General features: G+C 37.3%; 1 protein-coding gene across 5 annotated transcripts in view; it reads left to right on the top strand.

Moving 5' to 3' along the window:
• herc2 (HECT and RLD domain containing E3 ubiquitin protein ligase 2) overlaps positions 1 to 25898 on the top strand; it is a 390659-nt gene that overhangs the window by 12519 nt on the left and 352242 nt on the right. The gene's annotated exons all lie outside the window — the stretch shown is intronic.

The following is a 25898-nucleotide window of genomic DNA, read 5'->3' as shown; positions in this document are numbered from 1 at the left end:
TCAGTTTGGCCCTCTGCAAACACAAATACGTGGATAAGTGGGGAGAAGCTGCCTTAGTGAGGTGTGAGCAAGTGACTGAAGTGCTGAAAACAAAGGTGTTTTTTTGATAGTTGGCGAAACGGTTCAGATTTCAAAAACACAAGCAGGAAAATTGTTTCTTGCAAACTATATCATGCAGCTGCCTGAGCCAGAGATAGTAAAACAAGCTGCCACTTCTCATTCTCAAGGCACAACATGTATAGGGGTATGAGGGCCTGAGGGAAGGACTGGAGTTGTGGGGATATAAAGGAGAATAGCAATTGTGTATTAACACACTGTGCAAAAATATCAAAGCAATACAGCTTAACAACTGGAAAACACCTATATTGTTGTTTACAGTCCTCACTTTGTGTTCCCAATGAGGAAAAAAATTATACAGTGTGGGTACGGAAAGTATTCAGACCCCCTTCAATTTTTCACTCTTTTATATATTGCAGCCATTTGCTAAAATCATTTAAATTAATTTTTTCCCTCATTAATGAACACACAGCACCCCATATTGACAGACAAAAAAAGAATTTTTGAAATTGTTGCAGATTTATTAAAAAAGAAAAACTTAAATATCACATGGTCCTAAGTATTCAGACCCTTTGCTCATTATTTAGTAGAAGGTCCCTTTTGAGCTAATACAGTCATACAGCCACAGCCTTGGTCTCATCAGACCAGAGAATCTTATTTCTCACCATCTCAGAGTCCTTCAGGTGTCTTTTAGCAAACTCCAAGATAGAACTTTTTGGCCTTAATTCTAAGCGGTATGTGTGGAGACAACCAGGCACTGCTCATCACTTGTCCAATACAGTCCCCACAGTGAAGCATGGCGGTGGCAGCATCATGCTGTGGGGGTGTTTTTCAGCTGCAGGGACAGGACAACTGGTTGCAATCGAGGGAAAGATGAATGCGGCCAAGTACAGGGATATCCTGGACAAAAGCCTTCTCCAGAGTGCTAAGGACCTCAGACTGGGCCAAAGGTTTACCTTCCAATAAGACAATGACCCTAAGCACACAGCTAAAATAACGCAGGAGTGGCTTCACAACAACTCTGTGACTGTTCTTGAATGGCCAAGCCAGAGCCCTGACTTAAACCCAATTGAGCATCTCTGGAGAGACCTAAAAATGGCTGTCCACCAACGTTTACCATCCTACCTGACAGAACTGGAGAGGATCTGCAAGGAGGAATGGCAGAGGATCCCCAAATCCAAGTGTGAAAAACTTGTTGCATCTTTCCCAAGAAGACTCATGGCTGTATTAGCTCAAAAGGGTGCTTCTACTAAATACTGAGCAAAGGGTCTGAATACTTAGGACCATGTGATATTTTAGTTTTTCTTCTTTAATAAATCTGCAGCAATTTCAAAAATTTTTTTTTTGCCTGTCAATATGGGGTGCTGTGTGTACATTAATGAGGGGAAAAAATTAATTGAAATGATTTTAGCAAATGGCTGCAATATAACAAAGAGTGAAAAATTGAAGGGGGTCTGAATACTTTCCGTACCCACACTGTATATACTGTATATTGCTACCATTTAGAATTATACTATGGTATAAATTTTGGGCTTTCTCTCCAATCGATATTTATATGACTATAGTTTGATCGAGTGACTTGCTGACATTGTAAAAAATTGAAAGCCAGTTACTGAAGTCTTTAAATCAATAGAAAAATAATGTCTTATCCACTGCTTTTTCAAAAATGTGACATATCAGTCATTTGATAAATCTAAAACCTACTGCAGCATCCCACAATATTATTATGCATTCCTTGTATCTGTCTGGCAAGAATGCTATCAAGTGTTTGTTCCAACTATAGTAGTTACATGTCTTTATTTACTGATTATATTGAGGAAGTTAATAAGATTTTAAGCTACAAGGCAATGACGTGGTGCACATTTCTTCTTGGTAGACAACACCATTTATAGAGTTTTCTTTTTTTTTTTTTTTTTATATATATATTTTATATTAATCCCTGTAGTGTGTTTTTTCTTTAACTTCCATGTTTTGCTTTAATTTTTAGTTATACCTGGACTTCACCTGGATCAATGTGTGTTTTTTGATAAATGTAATAACTCTTTTAGATTTATTTTTTAATTATAAGCATTCCCTACTTATTCTAAGTCTTTGAAACTATCAGGAGCTGAAGATAACTGCACCAGAGGCTTGACAGAGCATCTCCAGAGAAGATACTCGGCACCTGGTGTTGTCTATGAATCGCAGACTTCAAACAGTTACTGCATGCAAGGGATATGCAACAAAGTACTAACCAGGACTGCTTTAATATCTTTATCATTGCTATGTCCCAGACATTATTGTATGCCCTGAAACCGGGGTTTGGGCCATGTATAAAAAATGTTGTCATTTCTACATGGTGTGACCAAAATGTATGCAAATACCCTTAATTTAAAATTTGCAATGTGCACTTTAATCATGTCTGAATTGCTCGATTTGTAATTTTAAACAGTGGACCGGGGGGGGGGGTAAATCAAGGAAAAATGTGTATTTTCCCAAACATTATGGAGGGTGCTGTAGTTCAGCAGCTTTGCTTCTGAGCCTCTACAGAATACAGGTCTTGTAGTATAATTGTTATCTCATTAGCTTATTTTTTTCGTATTATATGGATATCATTTTCTAGGACATGTTTGAGGTGGTACAATATTGCTTCCCTTTTTGATTATAGAGTGATTATAGAGACATTATTAACTGAACAACCAGCCAGTGTTGTTTTTTTTTTTATTGCTCTTCAAATGCATTTGGCTTGTCAGTGACTGGTATTTTGCTGAATTTACAAATAATGGAGTTTTGTTGTGTGCTTGGGCATCTGCTCTTTGAATTTGATGGTCCCATTTGTTGCAGTCCACAAATTTGTTTTGTTATGCATATTCAGTTTGGAAAGATGCAAAGAAGCTTTCAGTTTGCAGAGAACAATATGAGAAGTCCCACTCTCCTGTGATAGGACCACTTGTAAGCTACAAATGGCAGTCATCTTGGTGTGCAAGCTCTCTTCCTGGCCTTCACATCTACACATGCTGAAGTAGGGTTACATCTCCACCACCCATGTTATAAGTATCAGGAATACAAATAAAGGACACCTCTGAAATGGCTTGTAGCATACTGCTAATTTAGTCATTTTCCCTGCTTTTGTAAGCTGTTTTTTGTTACGTTGAATAGAATATGTTCTAATAAGTAGTTAAATGATTGATTGCTTTCTAATGAATCAACATTGATGCTTTGAAAGCTTTAGTGATATAAGTCAAACATTTGAATTTTGAGGGACAGGTTACTTCCTAGTCTTAAATCAGCCTAACAACCTAACGCAAAAGGGCCTGTAATCTATACAAATGAGTTTTAGACTTGAATATTCAGAAAATTTGTTTTAGAATTTAGAAGTATGACAGCAAAAAAAACTGCCACTGCTAATGATTGAAATTCAATAGTAGTATTCAAATCAATATGCTTGGGAACATATTGCTAAAGGAAGTTCTCCATTGTAGCCCTTTCTGTTTGCAGTTTGAAAATGAATATTCCATATTCCATACTGATTTCAGAAATGTACTCTTATTTTTTTATGACCTATAGTTTTTGAGTTAAGTCTTTTTTTGACTGTATATTTAGAATATAAATCCTTTTTAATGTCTATGGATTTTTAAAACTTAAAGTCGGAATTCAAATAATTTTATTGCTGTGAACATTTTATAACTTTCCACATTAAGCTTGGACTTACTGTATCAAGAACATTGGTAACATTAGGTGCCTGTAATAACACTGTAATTACCTGTGTAATTATAGTCTAATTATATTATTGTTCCATACTTGCTGTGTAATACAATGTAACGCTATAGTTAAGTATTGTGGAGATCAGCCCTACTATAGACAGACACAGGACACACAGAAGTCTAAAAAACACACACGTTTAATTTTCTTCTTTGATTTGTACAGTACCACGCAATGCATAAATCCCCAACAATGCTCATAGTCCTTCTTTTCCTTTTTTCTCTGCCACCTCCACTCCTCTTCCACAAGCTCTATCCTCTGTCTCCCGACTCCGGCACAGTATTCAGTTCTTATTCCACAATTTATATAATTATAGTGTAACAACAAGTTTACTAGCATAGTTGTATTGTATCTGTACATTAAAAATGTAACTTAAACTTCAGGGTATTTAACTACAATAATGTAACAGATGTTACAGGGTCTAGGCAATTTTAATGGAGAATTACAGGGATGACTGCATAGATTAACAACAATATTTCAAAATCTACTTTTAAAAGGTGAAAATACCTTTGTAGAGTGGTTAACACAATTCCTTTTTATACTGTGCATTTTAGAGGTCTTCAGTGCCTGACTGGCAGCAATCTTGTTGATGTCCTTTTTGAGTCTAAACACTGGAGCATGTGCTTAAACCAAGTTATGTTTGGACATCACTGCTTGTAGTCTTTTTACCTTTGATTACCAGGTTTTGGGGGGAAAAAAACTGTTGGATTTGTATATATATTCGATATAAGTTACCAAAAATACTTGAAAGTCAAGTTGAAATTATCAGAAATTCATATGCTTGAAGTCTGATAAATGATGGCCACTCCAATGGTTTGTAAGGTTCTAGCTGTTTTCCATTGAGTGCCTTATTAATGGCATCTCAAGAGGTGATAAAATCATAAATCTGATGACTATAGATTTCTTATGGTCCTTAATATACATTTCCAACGTAAATGGGCAAAAGACTGGGAGTAATTATATTATGGTCACTGATCTTGCTGGTAGAATTGCTTCCAAGTTGGGAGTTGGTCTCGTCCGATGTGAGAGATGGACATCTGAAGTGGAGCTCCGCTAGCAGCGGTGTTATTTTTCATATTATTTACTTATTATCCTGAGATATCCTGTATCTATTCAATCCAAGGAGACTGCTACAGTATATGTAAGCATATATAAATATGGCCAACAAGAAAGGGGGTCCGAAAGAATCAAAAACTAAAGGTGCACCCAAGCTAAGATCAGCAAGCCCTAGTTCAAGATACTGCCTTTCAGAGACAGACCTGGATCAGATGGGCGAAAGTACAGACTCCTCGGGACCACGGTCCGCTACATTGTCGCCGGCTGAGAGTGAAAAGGGGAGCGAATGTATGATCGTGAGTGCAGATCTCGATAGCTCGCCGATCGGAGAAGAACACCTGAAACTGGAAAAGGCCTTGCAGTCCGCGGCTTCAATTACTCCACGCGAGCCGGGAATAGCGGGGACACCGGCTACAGTAGAGCCTGACGCTTCACCTACGGTACAAGAAAGCACAATTGAAATGTCTAAACTGCAGTTGATGTTTGCTGAGCTCATGCAAGATATAAAGAAAAGCGAGAAGGCAAATGAGAAAGCAAGGGCAAAGGCACATGAGAAACTGAGACAGGAATTGAAACAGGAGTTGCAACAAGAAAACGAAACACAGCGGCTGATGCTGCAACAGGCAAATGAAAGGCTGCGACAGGAAATGAAACTGGAGATGCGACAGGTGCTGGGTAAAATTGAAGAACACATTCAGGAAAACTCTGCTAAACTGAGCACGCTTACTGATCAATTGGAGGATCTCAAGGAGACATTCACGACTTGGATTGAAATAGCTGAAAATTTAGCTGCCAGTGCCGAAGAAAAAGCAGTAAATGTCAGCTCCGAATGCAAAAACTCAGAGACAGACTGGCTGCTTTGGAAGATGGAAGCAGAAGGTATAATGTCAGAATTGAATGTCTGCCTGAGAATCGAGAAAGTCCAAACCCTGTGAAATTCGCAGCTGAACTCTTCTCTAAAATAATCGGGGAGGACTTTAAAGCAAAGTCTGAGATAGCAGCGGCTTACCGCGTAAGCGGATCAAATACCGTTAGATTCAGATCTTTTATTATTCACTTTGAGAGATTATCATTTTACGCTAGAGGTGATGGCACTCCTCAGAGACAAGCAAGATATTATATATGAAAATAACCACATTCGTATCTTCCCTGACTTCTCCCCAGCAACAGCTACTAAACGCAGAGCCTTCTACAACATTAAACAGCGGTTACGGCAAGCCAACGTCAAATACAGCCTCTTGTATCCGGCCAAACTGAAAGTTGAATTGCAAGGTCAATTCTGTTTCTTCGATAGCAAAGAAAAAGCAGAAAAGGAATTAAGAAAGCTGATCCCGGGACTATTCTGATACATAATAGTGAGTCATGGCCGTTAATGATATAGCAAGGACTAATAATCTACTGTCTGATCTTTTTGTTTAAAATACGGGTTTTTATCATCATATATTCTCATTATTACTTATTACTAGGGCGCTATCTGTTTATGTTTTATTGTGCTTAATTACTTTTTCTTTTTTTTATTTATTGTTTTTTTTTAAGCTAATTATTTTATCTCTACCCTAAACGAGACTGTTCAACATCAAACCCTTGATTTATTGTTATTGCTATTATTGCATTAAGACTTATTATGCTTATTTTGGACAAATTTCTAACACTATCCCCCGGGTTTATTGTCTGGGTGTACAAACCGGATTCCAAAAAAGTTGGGACACTATACAAATCGTGAATAAAAACTGAATGCAATGATGTGGAGGTGCCAACTTTTAATATTTTATTCAGAATAGAACATAAATCACGGAACAAAAGTTTAAACTGAGAAAATGTATCATTTTAAGGGAAAAATATGTTGATTCAGAATTTCATGGTGTCAACAAATCCCAAAATAGTTGGGACAAGGCCATTTTCACCACTGTGTGGCATCTCCCCTTCATCTTACAACACTCAACAGACGTCTGGGGACCGAGGAGACCAGTTTCTCAAGTTTAGAAATAGGAATGCTCTCCCATTCTTGTCTAATACAGGCCTCTAACTGTTCAATCGTCTTGGGCCTTCTTTGTCGCACCTTCCTCTTTATGATGCGCCAAATGTTCTCTATAGGTGAAAGATCTGGACTGCAGACTGGCCATTTCAGTACCCGGATCCTTCTCCTACGCAGCCATGATGTTGTGATTGATGCAGAATGTGGTCTGGCATTATCTTGTTGAAAAATGCAGGGTCTTTCCTGAAAGAGATGACGTCTGGATGGGAGCATATGTTGTTCTAGAACCTGAATATATTTTTCTCCATTAATGGTGCCTTTCCAGACATGCAAGCTGCCCATGCCACACGCACTCATGCAACCCCATACCATCAGAGATGCAGGCTTCTGAACTGAGCGCTGATAACAACTTGGGTTGTCCTTGTCCTCTTTGGTCCGGATGACATGGCGCCCCAGATTTCCAAAAAGAACTTTGAATCGTGACTCGCCTGACCACAGAACAGTCTTCCATTTTGCCACACTCCATTTTAAATGATCCCTGGCCCAGTGACAACGCCTGAGCTTGTGGATCTTGCTTAGAAATGGCTTCTTCTTTGCACTGTAGAGTTTCAGCTGGCAGCGGCGGATGGCACGGTGGATTGTGTTCACTGACAATGGTTTCTGGCAGTATTCCTGAGCCCATTCTGTGATTTCCTTTACAGTAGCATTCCTGTTTGTGGTGCAGTGTCGCTTAAGGGCCCGGAGATCACGGGCATCCAGTATGGTTTTACGGCCTTGACCCTTACGCACAGAGATTGTTCCAGATTCTCTGAATCTTCGGATGATGTTATGCACAGTTGATGATGATAGATGCAAAGTCTTTGCAATTTTTCGCTGGGTAACACCTTTCTGATATTGCTCCACTATCTTTCTGCGCAACATTGTGGGAATTGGTGATCCTCTACCCATCTTGGCTTCTGAGAGACACTGCCACTCTGAGAAGCTCTTTTTATACCCAATCATGTTGCCAATTGACCTAATTAGTGTTTATTGGTCTTCCAGCTCTTCGTTATGCTCAAATTTACTTTTTCCAGCCTCTTATTGCTACTTGTCCCAACTTTTTTGGGATTTGTTGACACCGTGAAATTTTGAATCAACATATTTTTCCTTTGAAATGATACATTTACTCAGATTAAACGTTTGATCTGTCATCTACGTTCTATTACAAATAAAATATTGACATTTGCTATCTCCACATCATTGCATTCAGTTTTTATTCACAATTTGTTTAGTGTCCCAACTTTTTTGGAATCCGGTTTGTATTATCTTAATGCACTAAGATTGCTGAAGACTATATATATTTTAAATGCACAATTTTTTTTTTTTTTTTTTAAGACTGTATTGGTAATAGATATCTCTATCTTTTAATCCTAAAACGCCGCTACGTGGGGGCTTGTTTTGCTTTGGATGTGCTCTGTCTCTGGGTATGTCAGAGGACTGGGACTGTGTGAAGTGGGTTCTAGCCTCACTTGGGGAGGCAAAAAGGGAGGGTGGGAGGTTAAGGGGGGGGAGAGAAAGAGAGCAGGCTTGATCTATACCTAATCTATCCTCTTAATCTTTATAATTATAACTACCAACATAATAATAATATGCATGGCAACAACTCTAGGGTAAATAGGAAATTAAGGCTGAAGCTGTCTCACTTCCATTTAAGACTATAAAATGACATCATAATTGCTTCCAAGTTATGAATTTATTGTTGGAAAAATGTGAAATCTAGAGGGGCACCTTCATGATAAAAAATATAATGCAAAGCAGAACAACCCTAGCGAAACTCAACTGATAACTATAAGATTTGTAATTAATGTGTGAACATAGATATGTAATACTCTTATTTGTACCAAGGAGAAATTTAGCTTTTACAGAAACTCAAGAAATTCAGAAATGTTATTAATTTAATAAAACAAACCCCATAGCACCCTTCAAACAGACAAAAGAATTCCGGAAATAGAAGTTAAAATGTCTTACTTGACTAAAGATAAGAGAGCAGTCACAGTGAGGCATTTATAAATGCATATTGCTTTAGGATCCCCAGCAGAGTTTCCTGACAAACTTCTGTTGAAATATGTGTTACATAAAAGTACTCAGTAATTGTGTGTCAGTGAGAGAATGTGCAACTTAGTTCATAATGACCATCAGTTTTGTCTTCATTTTTTTTCTTTGCTACTACCTCCGGTAGGTTGAGTGTGTACTGTACAACTAAACCTGCATTCTTAATTAGGTAGTTGATTTGGTGGGACTCTCTTGAAGTGATGTTACTGGTCCACTACAGGGGGAGGGCGGAATCCATCACAGAATAGCAGAACATGCAAAGGATGTCCAGACAGGTAATCGTAATGTTTTACCAATGTCTTTTTAATGGTTTTATTCATGTTTTCAAGCCTCATGACTTTTTACTTTCATTGGCACAGCTCTCGTCATCATGTAGAACAATGGTAACTGCAAACTTCAACTGGTAGGAGCAAGCCTAGGTATCTTATACCTGCACTAATGAAGCAATGAAACACACCTGATTAATCATAAACAAGTATGATGCCAATTGTACCAAACAACATTAAGGTGCCCTGAAATGGGGGGACCCATGCAGAAAAAGTGGTGTAATTTCAACATGGTGTGTCCAAAATTGGTGTAGAAGTTGCAACTCTCTATCAGCTCCACAAGACTTATTCTCACTTGGACAAAGCTGGCAGTACCATGGAGATTGTGGTGTTTTTTATTTTTTTTATTTTTTAAATCTTCACGGAGTCAATGGAGGCTCTGATCGAGGCTCTGATCGAGGCTCTCAAGAGACTGAGCGAGCGAGGAGTTTTGAGTGTCTTGGCTTACGAGTGTCCTAGATAAAAAACACGTTTTAATGACCTCTTGGGTGCAGCCATCAGCAGTGTGTCTGTCTGTGGACAGAATGTCGACCTTGTCGAGGGATTTACTTACCTTGGCGGTGACATTAATGTCTCTTATGATTCTTCCTATGAAGTCAGCAGACTGATTGGGAGAGCATGGAGGTTCATGACGTCACTGGAAAGGGGTGTGTGGTGCTCCCGATATCAATGCAAAAGGATGAAGGTCCAAGTCTTTACAGTCCTAGTACTTCCTGTCTTGCTATATGGTTGTGAGACATGGACACTATCCAGTGACCTGAGATGTGGACTGGACTCCTTTGGTACTGTATACCTTTGGAGAATCCTTGGGTGCCACTGGTTTGACTTTGTGTCGAATGAGCGGTTGCTCATGGAGTCCTGAGTTAGGTACATTACCTGCATTGTGAAGGAGAGTCAGTTACGGTACTATGGCCATGTGGCATGATTTCCCGAGGGTGATCCGGCTTGCAGGCTTATAAGGGATGCACAGTGAGTGCTTAAGAAAAAGCTGAATGAAGGAAAGGATGCTTAGAAAGCTAATATAGAATACAAACTCTGTCAGAATAACATGAAATATATATCTGAAATATATCTAGTGTGGACTGGGCATAATTACTGGACTCGAGCAATCCATGGCTCAGGTGCCAGAAGAGAATGTGAACAAAGCTAACACCCTGAACCAATTTTTAAATAGAATCATCTTCTCGCTGTCACCTTGCAAAAATTCTCTCATGATTCTGCACTTATGGGGTATATTGATGAAGGGGATAAGACAGAGTATAGGAGTCAAGTGGAGAATTTTGTTTCATGGTCCAAAGAGAACTGTCTGCACCTTAACATCAGGATAATCAAGGAACTGGATATAGACTTTTACTGCACCAAAGAGCCTTTATGTTCCAGTCACTATTCAGGGAGTGGATGTAGAGGTGTGCACTCTTACAAGTATTTTGGGTTGAACATCAGTGACTGGTTGGCCTGGTCTCAGAACTATGAAGGAAAGGGTAGAACAGGCTCTTCCTCCTTAGGAGACCGCGTTCTTTCAATGTTGGAAGTGACATCCTTCACATCGTTTACAACTCTGTGATGGCCAGAGCAATTTTATATGCTGTAGTACAGTGACTGCAGGTTTTCATTCTAACCCTTTTCCTAATCAGTGCCCAGTTTTTACTGCTAATTAACTCTTTTTCTCTTCATTTTAATAGCCCTGTTTTTAAAGATCCAGTCCTCTGAATTGATTTTTTTTGTATATTAAATGACAGCCAAACAGGAATGAGATACGAAATGAGCCACCAGATGACCAGCTAAATTGGGGCTTCAAACTCCAACCAGTTTCTTAATGAGAAGCCAGTTCTTGTTGTTAATTAAAGCTGTTATTTAATTCCATGGCTTGTTGCTGCTCTCATTCTGCCACAGCAGACATTTCTACAACTGTTGATTTTCTGTCTTTTCTAAGATCACCATCAAGATGTTTTGGTGACCTGAGCAGATCAGCCTTACTGAGACCTCCACCTTTCTTTATTTTCAGATATTTTGTGATGAGTTGGTAATGTGGTGCCTCGGTTTGTGTCATTATTGTTTGGCTGCTAATTAAGGAAAAAAACAACTAAGGGGTTTGGATCATGTTAATTAAAACTAAGAAAAAAATTAATTAGCACCCAAAACTGGTCACTAATGAAGAAAAGAGAACGAAAAACTGCAGCCACTGCGGCCCTCCAGGACTGGAGTTTGACACCTCGTCTGTAGTGTACTGTGCTGGTAACATCACTTCAAGTGAAACCACTGAATTAAAAAGCTAATTAAAAGGGCAAGTAATGATTCATAGAAAAATGTGTCAAGAAACTCTACTTGGGTTCCTTTAATGCCAACGGAAATACTCCTACATAATACCTTATTCTTACTTTGTCTGAATTTTTTTCTTTCTTTCTATTTAAATGTTTCTTCTATTGTAGCAATTCTGGTGTAAGTTCAGAGCTTTGTGTGTGTGTGTGTGTGTGTGTGTGTGTGTGTGTGTGTGTACTTATTTATGTATTTATTTATTGAAAGCTTGTGTAAAATGCAAAATTCCTTCCTGGGAACAAATAAAGTTCTATCTATCTAAAATGTTTCCAAATACCCTTAAATTAAATTCTGCGGTGTATTGATATGTAATTTTAAACTGAGGAGCAGAGGAGTAAGCATCTCTCTTGTTGTGCCACCGTTCCCTGGCCTGTTTAAGTATTAAGAGTATACTGTATATTAACGTAATTTACATAATGATTTATCTGTAAAATATAATATGCATACTTAATGGATTTCATTATAAAAATGATATCAAGAATACATCCTAGTATTCTAGCAGCACACAGCTCCAAGAGGATAGCTCTTGGAAATCTAAATCAACTTAGAAGCGAGTCCTCATCATTTGTAAATATGTGCTTTCTTCTATTGAATTGAACTGAATTCCTTTATTGCTATTCTGTGGTACAATGAGATTTAATATCCAAATCCTCCATACACTTATTTTCCTATAAATGATAAAATAATCTCTCTATTATAATAAAAAAATCTTGGGAAGAGAGACGAGATGTGACTTTCTCAGAGAGACACTTTCATGTCCCACGAGACAAGACTTTGTGCCAAGAGATTTAACCATGCCCGGGACTGGAAATAGAAGATAAAAAGAAGATGACAAAGTAGAACGTTGTAAAGAATTCAAAAACGTTGGAGCAATACACATGCAGAGCAGGTTAGAGATAATGGAAGTATGAAAATTCGAAAGTCTCAAAAATCAATAGTAAAGATTGCATTAGCACAAGCAAATGGAAATTATTGCTTGGTGAAATAACGGAACAGCTAAAAGAGATTGAATATATTGTTTGGATTTAAAGTTTAAGTTGGAGACTTGTAAATCGTCTAATTCGTGTTGCCATCAATTAAAAGTAGTGTTTCTTCCCAGTGAAGAGGCTTATCCTCGAGAATGAAAAGATTTGTTGTTTGGTGAAAGTGAAATCCCACTTTCTCATTTGTGTGAATGGTATTGCCAGACACAGTTTCTGTAGAGAGATAGAAGCGATATTCACTCGCGGGCAGTTATACGTGTTGTTGTCACAATGTAATTCCAAACACTGAATCAAAATTCAGTGCGATATTGATAAAAAGGTAAAAGAGAAACGAGATTGAATATATGGACATGGGTGATATGACAGAAGTATGTAGATATGGTTTGGCTTTAAACTTTAAGTCAGAGACTTGTAGATTGTCTAATTAGTGTTGCCATCAGGGAAAAGTAGTGTTTCTTCCTAATGAAGAGGTCTACCCGCGAGAATGAAGTTTTGTTGCTTGGTGAAAGTGAAGTCCACATACGTGAGTGACAAAGATGTGAAGTTGCAGGTGCGTAGCACAGGCAGGGGTGTTGGCGAGCGAAGGCCCCTGGTAATAATACAAAAAAAAAATAATGAAAAATATACAATATGAAAGCATAAGTACAATAAACATGTACATACAGTACAGATAGTGCAAATGGTTCATAAAGTGGCTCAGGTTGTGCAATATTCCAGTTATAGTGCAAGTTTATAGTGAGTTAATTATAAGTACAAGCAGTTCTTTCGGGAGCACTTAATGGACTAATTGAGTGCGCTGTATAGTTCTTGGGACGAACTGTTTCAGAGCCTTGAGGTCCGTGCCGGAAAGGCTCTGAAGTGTTTGCTGTATTGGAGAAGTTCAAATTGACTGTGGCATGGCTCAGTGGAAACCATACAGATGCTGGTGGCTTTCCTTATGTAGCATGTGCTATAAATGTCCTCCAGGCCTGGAAACTGTATCCTGATAATTCTCTGCGCTCTTGACTCAATCTGTTGTAGAGCTTTCCATTCGGCTTCTGTGCAGCTGTGATACCACATACACATACAGTGGGTTAAAATACTCTGAGTGGTGCACTGAGAGTAACAACACTAAAGCAGCTATGGTATTTGGTATTTCCATGCACCATTATATTGTTCCAGAATGATTATAATCAAGTGAATTAAAAATGTAAATGATATGCAGTTAATTTTGATATATTTGATAAATCCCACGTCACTGATGTGAATCTGAAAAATGGGAGACCACACAGAAACAGTAGCTCTGCTTTGATTCTGGGTGCCGCCTGTTTGCAAAACTGAGAGAATGTGCGTGGCTTTACTCCAAGTTTAGTTTTTATACATTGTAATGTCTGTGTGAAAAAGGGCATATGCAATATTTTTATGCGTACACACTGTTTATACAGTACATGAGGCCCTAGATGAAAATGCAGAATATTTCTTTATTTGTACACAGGTATATCTCAGTCCATGGAGTGAGCAATCAATAAACCAGTTAATCTGCCTTTATCCTTTTCTGTTGCATTACGCCATCCAATCATCTGACTCTTAACATGCATTATATGCATAGCTTTATCCAATCAACGAGTACCACCAGCGTTTCCTGACTCCTTTTGACTCTCCCATTAATCTAAATATTGCCTTGTAATAGGGGAGATCTGCGGACACTTCTATTGATTTTAGCATCACTTCATAGGAGGAGTGTTTGGGCATCACTTCATAGGAGGAGTGTTTGGGCTTTCCCATTAGTTTATTCCCATTTTCTAGAGGGGTGTTTGTTACCCACTTCATTTTACCCTTAGCAACTATCTTGGTGGCTTCTCTAAGATGAGGCATCAGCCTCACATGCCTAAACTTAAAACAGCATGTGGTTAACCCTTTAGTTGCATTCAATTCTTATCCTTATGTTTAATAATTCATTTTTATTACTTGTATTAACTACTATAGTTATATCATGTATTGATTAAAATTATATATGGAATAGCATGAGCTTTTAAGCTCTGGATGCAGCACATAGATTGCAACTCCTCACACACAGTGATATTCAGTAATGTTATTGCAGTGATTCAAAGGCAATTCATTCAAAGCTTATTTAAAATTGGTACAAATCACAATGCTGTATTGCCTTGAAACTCCAAATTAGATTTGCCAAATAAAATAGATTTTTATAAATCCCTACCAAGAGGACAGTAGAAGTTACTAATTACGTTTAATCACTAAAACTTTGCATCCACAATTGTTGTCTTTCTACCATTTTCTGTACCATTTTCTGAAAAATGTGAATTGACATGCATTATAGAAAAGATCATTCTTTGTTATTGATGGTACTCGCATCATTCATTACTGCCCCATAATTACTTATACTTAGTTTTTGCTTGATTTCTGCAATAGTTATTTTCTTTTTAATTTCCTATTTTTATTTATTTAGAACAGAAATGAAATATCAACAGAATGAAAAAGAACAGGGTTCTATTTTATGCATATGGATCAGAGAATGCTCTTTAAGGTTGAATTGCTCATTAAGGCATAAAAAAAACTAATTGAAGAAGAAAAAAGTAAAAAGTCAGGAAATAGATGAATGGATACAGACATCTATACACCTGTTAATGCAAATGTATTTAGATTGATAGCATTATAGCCTTTCACTATGAATGAATTACAAAATGTATCAAATTTCAAAGGGCTACTCTTGTTTGACCGCATGTTTATTGATAATGATATCAATATGTGGGTAGTAGTGCTCCACCGCTAATTGAATTAAAATGTGTACCTGTGCAATAAATAGAAGGTGTAATTTTCTACCAGTAGTATACACATTATGCCTCCAGTCTCTGCACACACTTTGTAGGGGATTTTGCTTATAGTCTACTGAATGTGAACTATGGACAAATGGAACACAAATTAAGACTGTCTAATCAGAAGCCTCCTTAATCTGTCCCATTGCAATTTATTTTGGAGTAGTAGCCTACTGGAGTGTTTGTTTTTAGACAGAATAAGCTAATCTGTTATTTATTCTGCCAATACGAGTATAACAGAGGATGGGGAAGTTAGTGACTTTGTACTAAAAAAAAATCAATCCATATCTGTCATTTGGCAGTACATCGATCAAATGGTGATACTGTGCAAAACTGGAGTTACTTGTGTTTCCACATAACAGCAATTTTTTATCAGTGTCACAAACCACACACAGAATTCTACATTAAATTGCAAGTTAAACCTCCATAGCCGAAAGGCCAACTGAGCCAAAGCAAACAATAATACTGGTGCATACTGGTGCATTTTTGTGTTGAATGCCATGCAAGAAAATGTTAGAGACATGAAATCTCAGATGCTGTCACATATTACTTAGCAAAAGACATACAGACCTTATATGGGTTCAGAAACTAACCAACAAAATTCACTGTAGATGAAAGTTGTCTTTATGCAATTACTTCTCACAAACTTCCATTCTTGAATGGTACAGAAAATGAATAGGTGAAGTTGAGTCTGACCTAGCAAAACTAGAATACTATTAAACAACCACAGACCAGTGGTCAAAGAGGATGACCAAGTCTTATATCAGCCTAACTGTGCACTACATAAAGGATGAATCTGAACTGAAAAGTTGCTGCTTGCAACCATCCTATTTCATAGCAATTGTACAGGTGAAATCACTGCTGTGTTCTTCAAAGAAACCTCGTGTCTTTTATTTGTAAAACTTAAATGATACTGCAATATTAGTCACAAACATTTATTAAAATTCCTGCTCCCTGCACACCATGGCATACATACTCCGAAAAGCCAGCTCACTTGAAACTCTGGCTGTACTACTCCCAATAGAGATGCAATATCTTAATACTACAAAAAAGGAGCACATATGTAAGATACTCGGATACAGAACTTAACAATATTAAATTACACAGAGACATGATACAAATATATAATTTATCACCTTGGGACTAGCACAGATGTTGATGATATGTTTACTGTACATTGTGTACATGTTGTTTGTGTAATAATAATATTATTAAACAAGTTTTAACTTTTATACAGTGGGGGAAATAAGTATTTGACCCACTGCTGAATTGTGAAGTTTGCTCACTTATAAAGAAATGATCAGTCTCTAATTTTTATGGTAGTGTTCATTTTAAAAATCCAGAAAAATCACATTACATAAAAGTTATAAATTGATTTGCATGTCATTGAGTGAATTAGGTATTTGATCCCCTACAACCAAGCCAGAATTTTGGCTCCCACAGATTGGCTCTGCATCAGTCAATCAATTAAAGATTCTCCTAATTTCATCTCGTTATGTGTATAAAGCACACCTGTCCACAGAATCAATATCTTCCATTCAGCCTCTCCACCGCCATGGGCAAGGCGAAAGACCTGTCAAAGGATGTCAGGGACAAGATTGTAGACCTGCACAAGGCTGGAATGGACAACGAGACCACCAGCAAGAAGTTTATTGAGAAGGTGACAATTGTGGTGCAATTATTACAAAATGGAAAAAAATCTTAAATGACCATCAATCTTCCTCGGTCTGGAGCTCCTAGCAAGATCTTCCCATGGTAGTGGAGGAAACAGAGTATCTGAAAGATTGTCAGATTACTTAATGCATTGGAAATGTGTAAACTGCAGGATGCATCAGAAAGCACAAGTTTTAAATACTCTGAATTATTAACAATTTTAATATTTCAATAAAAATCAATTTGTAAAAAAAAAAAATCAATGTAGCAGTACCAAGTGGAATAGTAATTTCATGTTACAATAAGTTCTCTTAGAATGAATTACAGGTAAACATAAGCAACTTGCATACATTGTCAGTTTAACTGCGTTCACAAGCTGCCAAGAATGTTGAAGACTTACTTATATAAAAAGCGATCAATGCGTTCCAGAATAACGTGTGAGGTCTCTTTTAAAAACTGATAGGCTGAGGGTTTCAGTAAACCTACTGGGTAAAGACCTACCCATCACTTCGAACAGGAATAGGTTAACGTGCATTTACTTACAAAGAAACTGTTCTATTAAATAAAGTCTGTATTCCTTAGAAAGCCAAGCCTCCACTATTCTCAAAGCTGATGGACTGGGGATTTCAGAATTCATATTAGATAATGACCTATACATTATTTTAATATGAAAACAACTGTGGATCAACAACGTGCTCTATGAAAAAAATCACTGTGGTACACATAGAGAAATGTTCAGTGGCATGCAAAGGGTTGGGCACTCTAGCCTAAAATATCTGTTACTGCGAATAGTTAAGTGAGCAGAAGATGCACTGATCATCGAAACGGATACAGTTAAAGATGACACATGTCTTTAATATTTTAAGCAAGATTACAGTTTTATTTCCATCATTCATAGGTACACAATACCAAAAATGAAATAAGGAAGCCAGTAATTCTGTTAAAATTTTTTTTTGAACTTTTGCGGAGCTATTGTCACATCTGACTGCCACACTAATGACCTGTTCTAGTTTCGGTGGATTAGTCGCAGTAGCAGTAGTAAAAGCTTTACTCTTGATAGAGATACTTTTACTATATTGCTATCTTTGTCTTCCTATATAAATAAAAGTAAGTGTCTGAAATCCTCAGGGTGTTAAATGTGATTGACAAACATTATTCATAAAAGTCATGGTGTAGACATTGGTAACCTTTTTCAAGAAATGTTTCCTGATTGTAATAATAATAATTACATTTATAAGATCATAAAGAGTCGCACAGTGTGCATGGATGCCCTTCATCTGCAGCAAATTACAATCTAAAATATTCCAGAATAATTTTGTGATCATTTATTTGCCTAATGGGTATTGGGTCGCTAGTAAAGTTTGTGTATTTTTAATTGCTCTTTAGATTGTTGCATTTTTAACTCTTTCAAGGTTGATGTCAACTTTTGTCAATAGGAGGAGCTGACGATAGTGTTATGGTGTACAAAATCTACAAATTATTCTCTATATTTTTATTACATTTTCCTCATTCCCAAAAAGATGAATTCAGATGTAGGCAGCATTATAATAAGGCATATCCTCTTTCCTTACACCTTACTTTTATAACAGTTGTTCAAAGCATAGTGCTGAATTGGCATTACAGCCTGGGAAAGGAAGACTTGCTGATACCTCTGGCTATTGGTTACTTTATGGATGGAAACCTGGGACAACAATTTGGTTTACAGCCTGGGAAAGGAGGACATGAGGCAATATCAAAAACTTTATTATCTGGGAAAAGGTAAATTAAAAGAGTTTGAACAAAATTCATCCATCATATTGACAGCTAGCCAATCAGGTGCATGCAACTATCATGTGTTGTGAAACCACGACATGAAACTCTATAATAAATATGCCTCATTTTGAAAGCAATGTCAGAAGAAGAAGAAGAAGAGGAGAAACGGAAGAACGGACGAAGATGTTATTGGTCGTCAGAAAAGCATCATGAGTATCGATTGCTAAATCAAAAGCCTCCCAGGGACATTCATCCTTGTCATCTCTACTTTTTTTCATAAGCTTTTTCTAAAGACTATATATATTCAGACTTTCCTATCACTACCATTTTCTATTATTCTTTGTTCCAGTGGTAGTATTATTATCCTCTTTAATAAAACCCATGTGTGCGTCCAGTGTCCGTGTGTGTGTGTCTTCTGGTGAAGTGCGCATGCGCAGGGCCACACAGCACGTGTTCAGTCTCTTCCTGTGCATTCCCCGTGCAGAGAGAGAGAGACACACACACACACACACACACACACACACACACACAGAGGCGCGCGCTTAAGAGACACACACACACACACACACACGAGACACACACACGAGACAAGAGAGACACACACACACACACACACACACACAGAGGCATGCATTGTTGCAATGTTACTTTTCTTGGTTGTTTATTAAATTACAGATTTTTCAAATGTTCATTTTTTCCCCTGTACTTAAAACTCATTAAAAAAAGAGTTTTTAGCGAGCGGGTCATAAGGCTATAGTGCAAATTCTTGCAGTGTTAGTTTTCTCTTTTGTTCAAGGTTTTCTTAGTGTTAGTCAATGTTTTTACATTTAGTTTACTATTACGCTGTGCTTTCTATGGTATAGTTAACTATATTTGTGCTTAAAAACTTAAAAAAATATATATTGACATACAGTTCATACGGTCTGCAGCGGATTAATTGTATTTACATACAATCCTATGGTGGAAATTACTTCGGTTCACGACCAAATCGGGTTACAACCAGAGTTTTGGAACGAATTATGGTTGTGAGCCGAGGTTCCACTGTATTACTGTCATACAAAATTACAGGCATTTTACGGAAATACAAACCAGTATTACTGAGAGAGAAAATTAAAGGCACACAATACAGTGACACATATTACAGCCACATACAAGGTCCCTTGCCATTTAATATAGACTGTTCATACAAATGTTTATGCACTACTGTTCTAGCGCCCGTTATTTTAACGGGCTTAATGTCTAGTTCTTGTAATAAATACCATGCTGCTTTTAACTTTCCATGCTTTGTCTTAATGTCTAGAGTGATTGAAGTAATAAGTTAGATTTCTTTTAGCACCTAGTGCAGCCAGAGATTTGCCATTACCTCTGTGCTGCGAGGTTTATTTTAGCTGCGAGTGAGAATTCCACTCATTAGTAGGAACAGTATGTAAAGAAGGTATTCTTGGCTGATAAATTTGCCTATAGTCAAGAATGCTGAGTCTTTGTTTAAATGTATTCTTGTAGATCAAGAGTTAATATTTAGGTCTGAGATATCATTAAAACATTGTATGTTGTTCGTTCTGATAATAAGCAAGTCTCTTGAAGTGCTGAGTTACAGGCTGTGTTATTCCTAAAGCACTTGTGTGGTTTAAAGTGCTAAAGGTTAATCAGTGTGTGTGTGTGTATGTGTGTCATTCATGGGGCATTGTTGTGGTTAGGGTCTGTGTGTATGCGTATAGCTGTGTATGCGTGTGTTCATCTTAAAATGCAACAGTAGACCAACCCGATAACGAACTTAACGAGTACACTTACCCTTGTGGGAAAACAGATAAAGGGTAAGTAGAGGGAAATACTACGATAATGCAATCAGTAATCAACTGTAAACTGTGACAAAAGCAACCGTTACGTTTTAGTTAAACTCTCACTGGTAGAAGGAAAGTTGGCTTCATTGGTTTTGACCGAGATTTCCTGCACTCCCATGAGTACCAAGGCGCAGCCAATAGCAAAAATGGCACTGACACCTGGCAAGAGATCAAAGCGAATGCGTAAAGCAAAATACTCTGTGGGCGTCGTGTTGCCTGTTCTCTCTGAATTGGACTAAGACTTGTCAGACTCTGATTTTGATACAAGCGATCGAAAATGAATACGAGGTTTTGCAGCTTCAGCTGATTGGTGCCCAGCTAATTGTGGCGCTGAACAGGTACATGTACCTGACACAGCCTATGGCACTGTTCGCCAGGGAGTACTGCCACTTAAGAGGTAGAAACCAGATTGAAATGCACTGTGATTGCTGCCCCGTGCAGCCACGTGAACACAGCCTGGCAGCTTTCCTGCCGCACATTCTTGGCAAACTTGCAGCCACAGCATGCAGCAACAAACGTTTTATGTTGTTTTTTGTGTGAAGCCATTGCGTTTCAGAAAATTATTTTTTGGAAAAAATATTCAGCCTTCAAAGAGTTAAACAATGCTTGAACAAAACATGCATTTTCTTAATAGCTTTATATGTTTACTTGCATGCACCAAGATTGGCATGATCTGGTTCTGTGCACGTAATGTGTATAATGGCATTTTTGTTGTCCAGAGAATGTTTTATATCTGTTTTTAAAATTGCATAAATAGTACATAACTGCATACTCTGGGTAGATAGTGTGAGCTTCAATAGGTGTGTTTACATGCGCCTCAATAACCTACTTTCTAAAATGCCATGTAAACCCTTATTCTGGTTAGAGGATCCGAGTTATTGGCCTCTGAGAAACCCGGTTAAAAGAGTTAGATTTCTCTGTGAAGAACCTGTTTGTGTGGTCATGTAGACCCTTAACCATGTTAGTGTAAAGGATCTTGTATTCTCCGTGTGTCCAATCCACTCTGTCAACCTGTGCATGTGTTTGCTTTGCACATGCTTTCAGCAGCCACAGGTAGAAGCATCTATAAAATACATTTCCAGAGGCAAATGTTTTGGCGATTGTATTATTTCTTCTCCTGAAATACTTCACAAATGCATTATTTCTTCTCCTGAAATACTCTTTCAATATTTCAGATATTGCTAAATTTATGTTGATGAGCTAAATATACAGTGCAAAACTCTGCAATACACTCTTGAGAGAAGTAGGGTAACGTATTATAAGGAACCTGCATTACATACTCTTATTGTTTTAAAGTAATAACCTAATGCAAATCTTACTGAAGTAAAAATAAATAAGTTATTATTATAAGATATTATTCCAGCAGCAGTGGGTATAAGGGAGGAAGCACATATACCAGGTCTTTTCCTGGGCTCGGTCCCAAATCCCAAACAAAAAAGAGTGTGCTGCATGCATTCTGGTAACAGAAACCTATTAATAAAGTGTCAATTTGATTAAATGTGTTTATAAAATACAAGAAAATTAACACAGACTTCAGGGTGGCCAATGGTGACGGTTAAGCCTTTTTTTTTGTGCAGTTTAAAGATGTCTGAATGTTTTGACAAAGGATAATCCCAGAATATTGTTTGCCTTTGCAAACATGGATTTTTAAGAAATCAGGTTTTTACCTTAACTGCCTCTTTTTGCAGATGGTCAGCAATTAAAAATCGACCACTTGTTTTAGTTTTTGTGTGTTCTTATTAGGTTCATATAATTTTGCTGTGGATATTCAGATACAGTGTTAATTAGTCCTGGATTTTTGTGCTGGTTGGTACTGGAAAAGTTATAAATCCTGGAATCTAAAATGTACTAAATTGTATGAACCCTGGATATATGTTGAATCCCTGCATCATTCAATTTGATAAGTGGGTTAGAAAATTGATTGATTAATGGGTATTAGATAATGCACATTCTATAATATATAATTTATACTATAGTAGTATTAATGCAGTAGTACAAATGAAGCAAATGAGTTGTTGTTTTAGTTTAATTATACAAACATTTCTGGTTTTATAAGTCAAATGGAAGAGCATGTGTATTTGGAAAGCTGTTTGTTTCATAGGATATTTGAGATGAGTACAGTCTATTCATAGAGAGCACATTAATTGCAACAGTATATTTCTTCATAATCAAAGTTCATAGCTCCAGTCAGCTGCATTGCTGTGTAAACTGTCACATGTCAACAGCCTGGGAAAAAAACACCAAGTTCTGTTGACAGTTTTATTATAGAAGTTTGTTTAGGAAGTATATTTTTCACCCTTGATGGATAGTAACAGGCATTACCTTATTAACATTTGTGAACAACTGATGGTACATTCTTTGGCAATTTATTTTTCTGCTGTTATTTATATTCTGAAGTGGAAAGAACATGATTTTTCCTCCCATGGTCCCTCACCCCCTCCTCTTCCAATGTGTGGCAGATTATGCCCCCTCATTGGTATGATCAAAAAAGTTTACAGGCTTTTATTTAAGTCTAATAATCACAAATAATTACTATTTATACAGTATATAATTGGTGCTGTGTTGTATGTAACACATAAGTTGACATTGTTTGAAGCCCTTATTTAGTAACATCAACATTTTAGTGGAATATGTGCTTAAGGTTAATTCCTAAAAGTAATAAATCCTTAAAAATATCTACATTATCCAATACAATTTTTTAACTTTTATTATGAAATGCCTTGCGTAATTATCCTGAAGGCTATAAATGCGTATTTTCCCCACACACACACACACAAAAAAAAGTTTGCTATATTTTTCAAAGTTAACTGCATGCTTGCAGTACATTACATATGTGTGTGCCTTTGTCTAAGATTTCAGCACATGCATAGTAAGCATTCAAGTGACTAATAATAACTGAAATAACTGAACTGCCATTATAGGAGGAGTAGTACCAGTAATCATATTGTTGTATGTACTACAATCAGATTTAATCAGATTGATTAGTGCAGACTTTTTAACATGGGCTTAGTGATGGTGCTGAGCTCAGATTCTTGCCTCACAATGCCAGGAGTTCATGTTTAATTGCAAGCTTGGTTAGGCTCTTCATGATGTTTGCATGTTCTTCATTTGTTTGCATTAATTGTTAGCTATGACTACACGGAACACTGGAAAATTACCTGTTTTACAACTGAATACTGGAAGTTTGTCATTCATCGCTCTCAATTACAAAAACAAAAGTAAGCATATTAGTAAACATATCCGGCCAATGTGGTGATAAGGGAAACCAGTGATTATCCCAGCAGCACTGGATGTAATGCAGGAAGCAACAACATGACACAGTAGCTAGCCTTCATATCTCAAAGCTTCAGGGACACTCGTAATTAATTCTTAGCCTTTTTACAGTCTGTGTTTGCATGGGTTGATTGTTATACATGAATGTGTCCAGTGAAATACAGGGGCTTATTGGAAAATATATATTTTCTTCTCTCCAGCAGTGAGCCTTGAGTGGTCCTTTCTGAGTTAGTTTTTTGTGCATCATTCAAAATTGACTTTTCCTGCAATCCACCGAAGGCAAAGGCATTTCTTACTCCATTTACACTAGAATTCCTGAAGCCTATGAAAAAACTTGTAATCCTAGCCCACCTTAAATCCCTTTGCACCTCACTATCAGAGTCTTTTGTTTTGTAAATGCGTTCTTCAGCACAAGCAGCAAGCAGCCTTCTGTCCCATCCCCAGCCTTGATGGAGCTCAGCTCGGGCAAAAAAGTTCTCCCAGTGATTAGTCCTCTATTATTACTTCTACAATATAATAAAAACATACATTTGATTTAAGTCTGTAATACCTGGTGTAAATTTTGGCCACTTGCAAAAGTTAGCACTTTTTCTTTTGTTATTATTTAGTTTTATTCTCTCAGTGACGTTCACAACAAACTTGCCTCTCCCTCTCTCAGTTCATGGCATTTATCTCCATTCTTTTCATAAGAGCAAGCACTGTGGCTGATGACTGCTCAGAACTATTTGTTGTACCTGTAATCAAAGATACAGTGTCCCCTGATCACTATCAGACTGGAGAAAGGCAGGACCATAACAAGAGACCGTTTCTTCACAGTGCTTTTGCCGGCTAATAGACTGCTGCACCACAACGCAACTCTGCTTGGCACCTTAAGTAAAATGGGAGTTCCACCTGCAGCTAAAGTTACTGGAGAATAAAACTGAATAATAAAACAAAAAACAAACGCTAACGTTTACAAGTAGCCAAAATTTATACCAGGTGTTGGTCTCAAATCAAATGTGTATTTTTATTATATTGTAGAAATAATAATAGAAACTCTCACTACTCAAAACGCAGCGTGCCTGTTCTTGAACCCAGGACCTTTGCGTTATAAGGCAGCAGTTCTTGCCTCTGCACGATTGAAGAATATGTGTAAACTCCCTGTTGATTGACATTTGAGCTTGAGTTTTTAACTTATTGACAGGTACATATAAATCGAATGCTGCTTTTTTTCCCCCCTATGGTTATATTCTTGAATAAAAGCTCATGTGTTTATTTGATATTTGGACTAAAGTCTTAACACATTCTACACTCCATGTCGTTATTAGTGTAACATGGAAGAAGTTTCTGCATAAGGTATATGTTCAATATTTCTTGCCTTGCATTTCCTTTCATCTTTCACTTGCCCAGATCTTTGTAGACACGGAGCACACATGAAATGTATTAATTCCAAATAACAATATACTGTATTATTTACTCTATACAACTCCAGGAGCCTCACACGCAAATAAGGAGCCTTGGCTTGAGCTGGGAAAGTTGAGGTCCGTCAAGGCTTGGAATGGGACAGCATGCTGCATACTGCTTGTTCTGATTGACACATTTATAAAACAAAATATGCTGATGGAGAGGGGCGAAAGGATTTAAGTTGGGCCAGGATTACGAGGTTTTTTTTTTGTTTTTTTTTTGTAGGCTTCAGGAATTCTAGTGTTAATTATGGTATATTCAAACTACTGTGATTCAGCCTTAGCCCTTAATTCAACGCTATGTAGTACAGTTTGCTTTTTCTCCCCCTGTCTGGGTATTTTGTTTTTCCTGGATAGTCTTCTTTACTTTCAATTCAATTTCATTGTTATGTAAATTACATTTTCTTTGAGTGCTAAATTGGTTTGGTATAAATGAGTGAGGGTGGTTAACTGAGTTTACCCTAGACTCAATTAACAGTCTTGACTACCCTACTCTAAACTGTTACCCTATCCCAGTTTAGTTAATGATTTACTATTAATGCAGCCTTGATAATCTCACATCCTTGTATTTAAATTTGT

Source organism: Polypterus senegalus, chromosome 2 (genome assembly GCF_016835505.1).
Source record: "Polypterus senegalus isolate Bchr_013 chromosome 2, ASM1683550v1, whole genome shotgun sequence".
Lineage (NCBI taxonomy): Eukaryota > Metazoa > Chordata > Cladistia > Polypteriformes > Polypteridae > Polypterus > Polypterus senegalus.
Note: the sequence above shows the minus strand (reverse complement) of the source record. Positions and strands in the feature narration are given on the sequence as shown.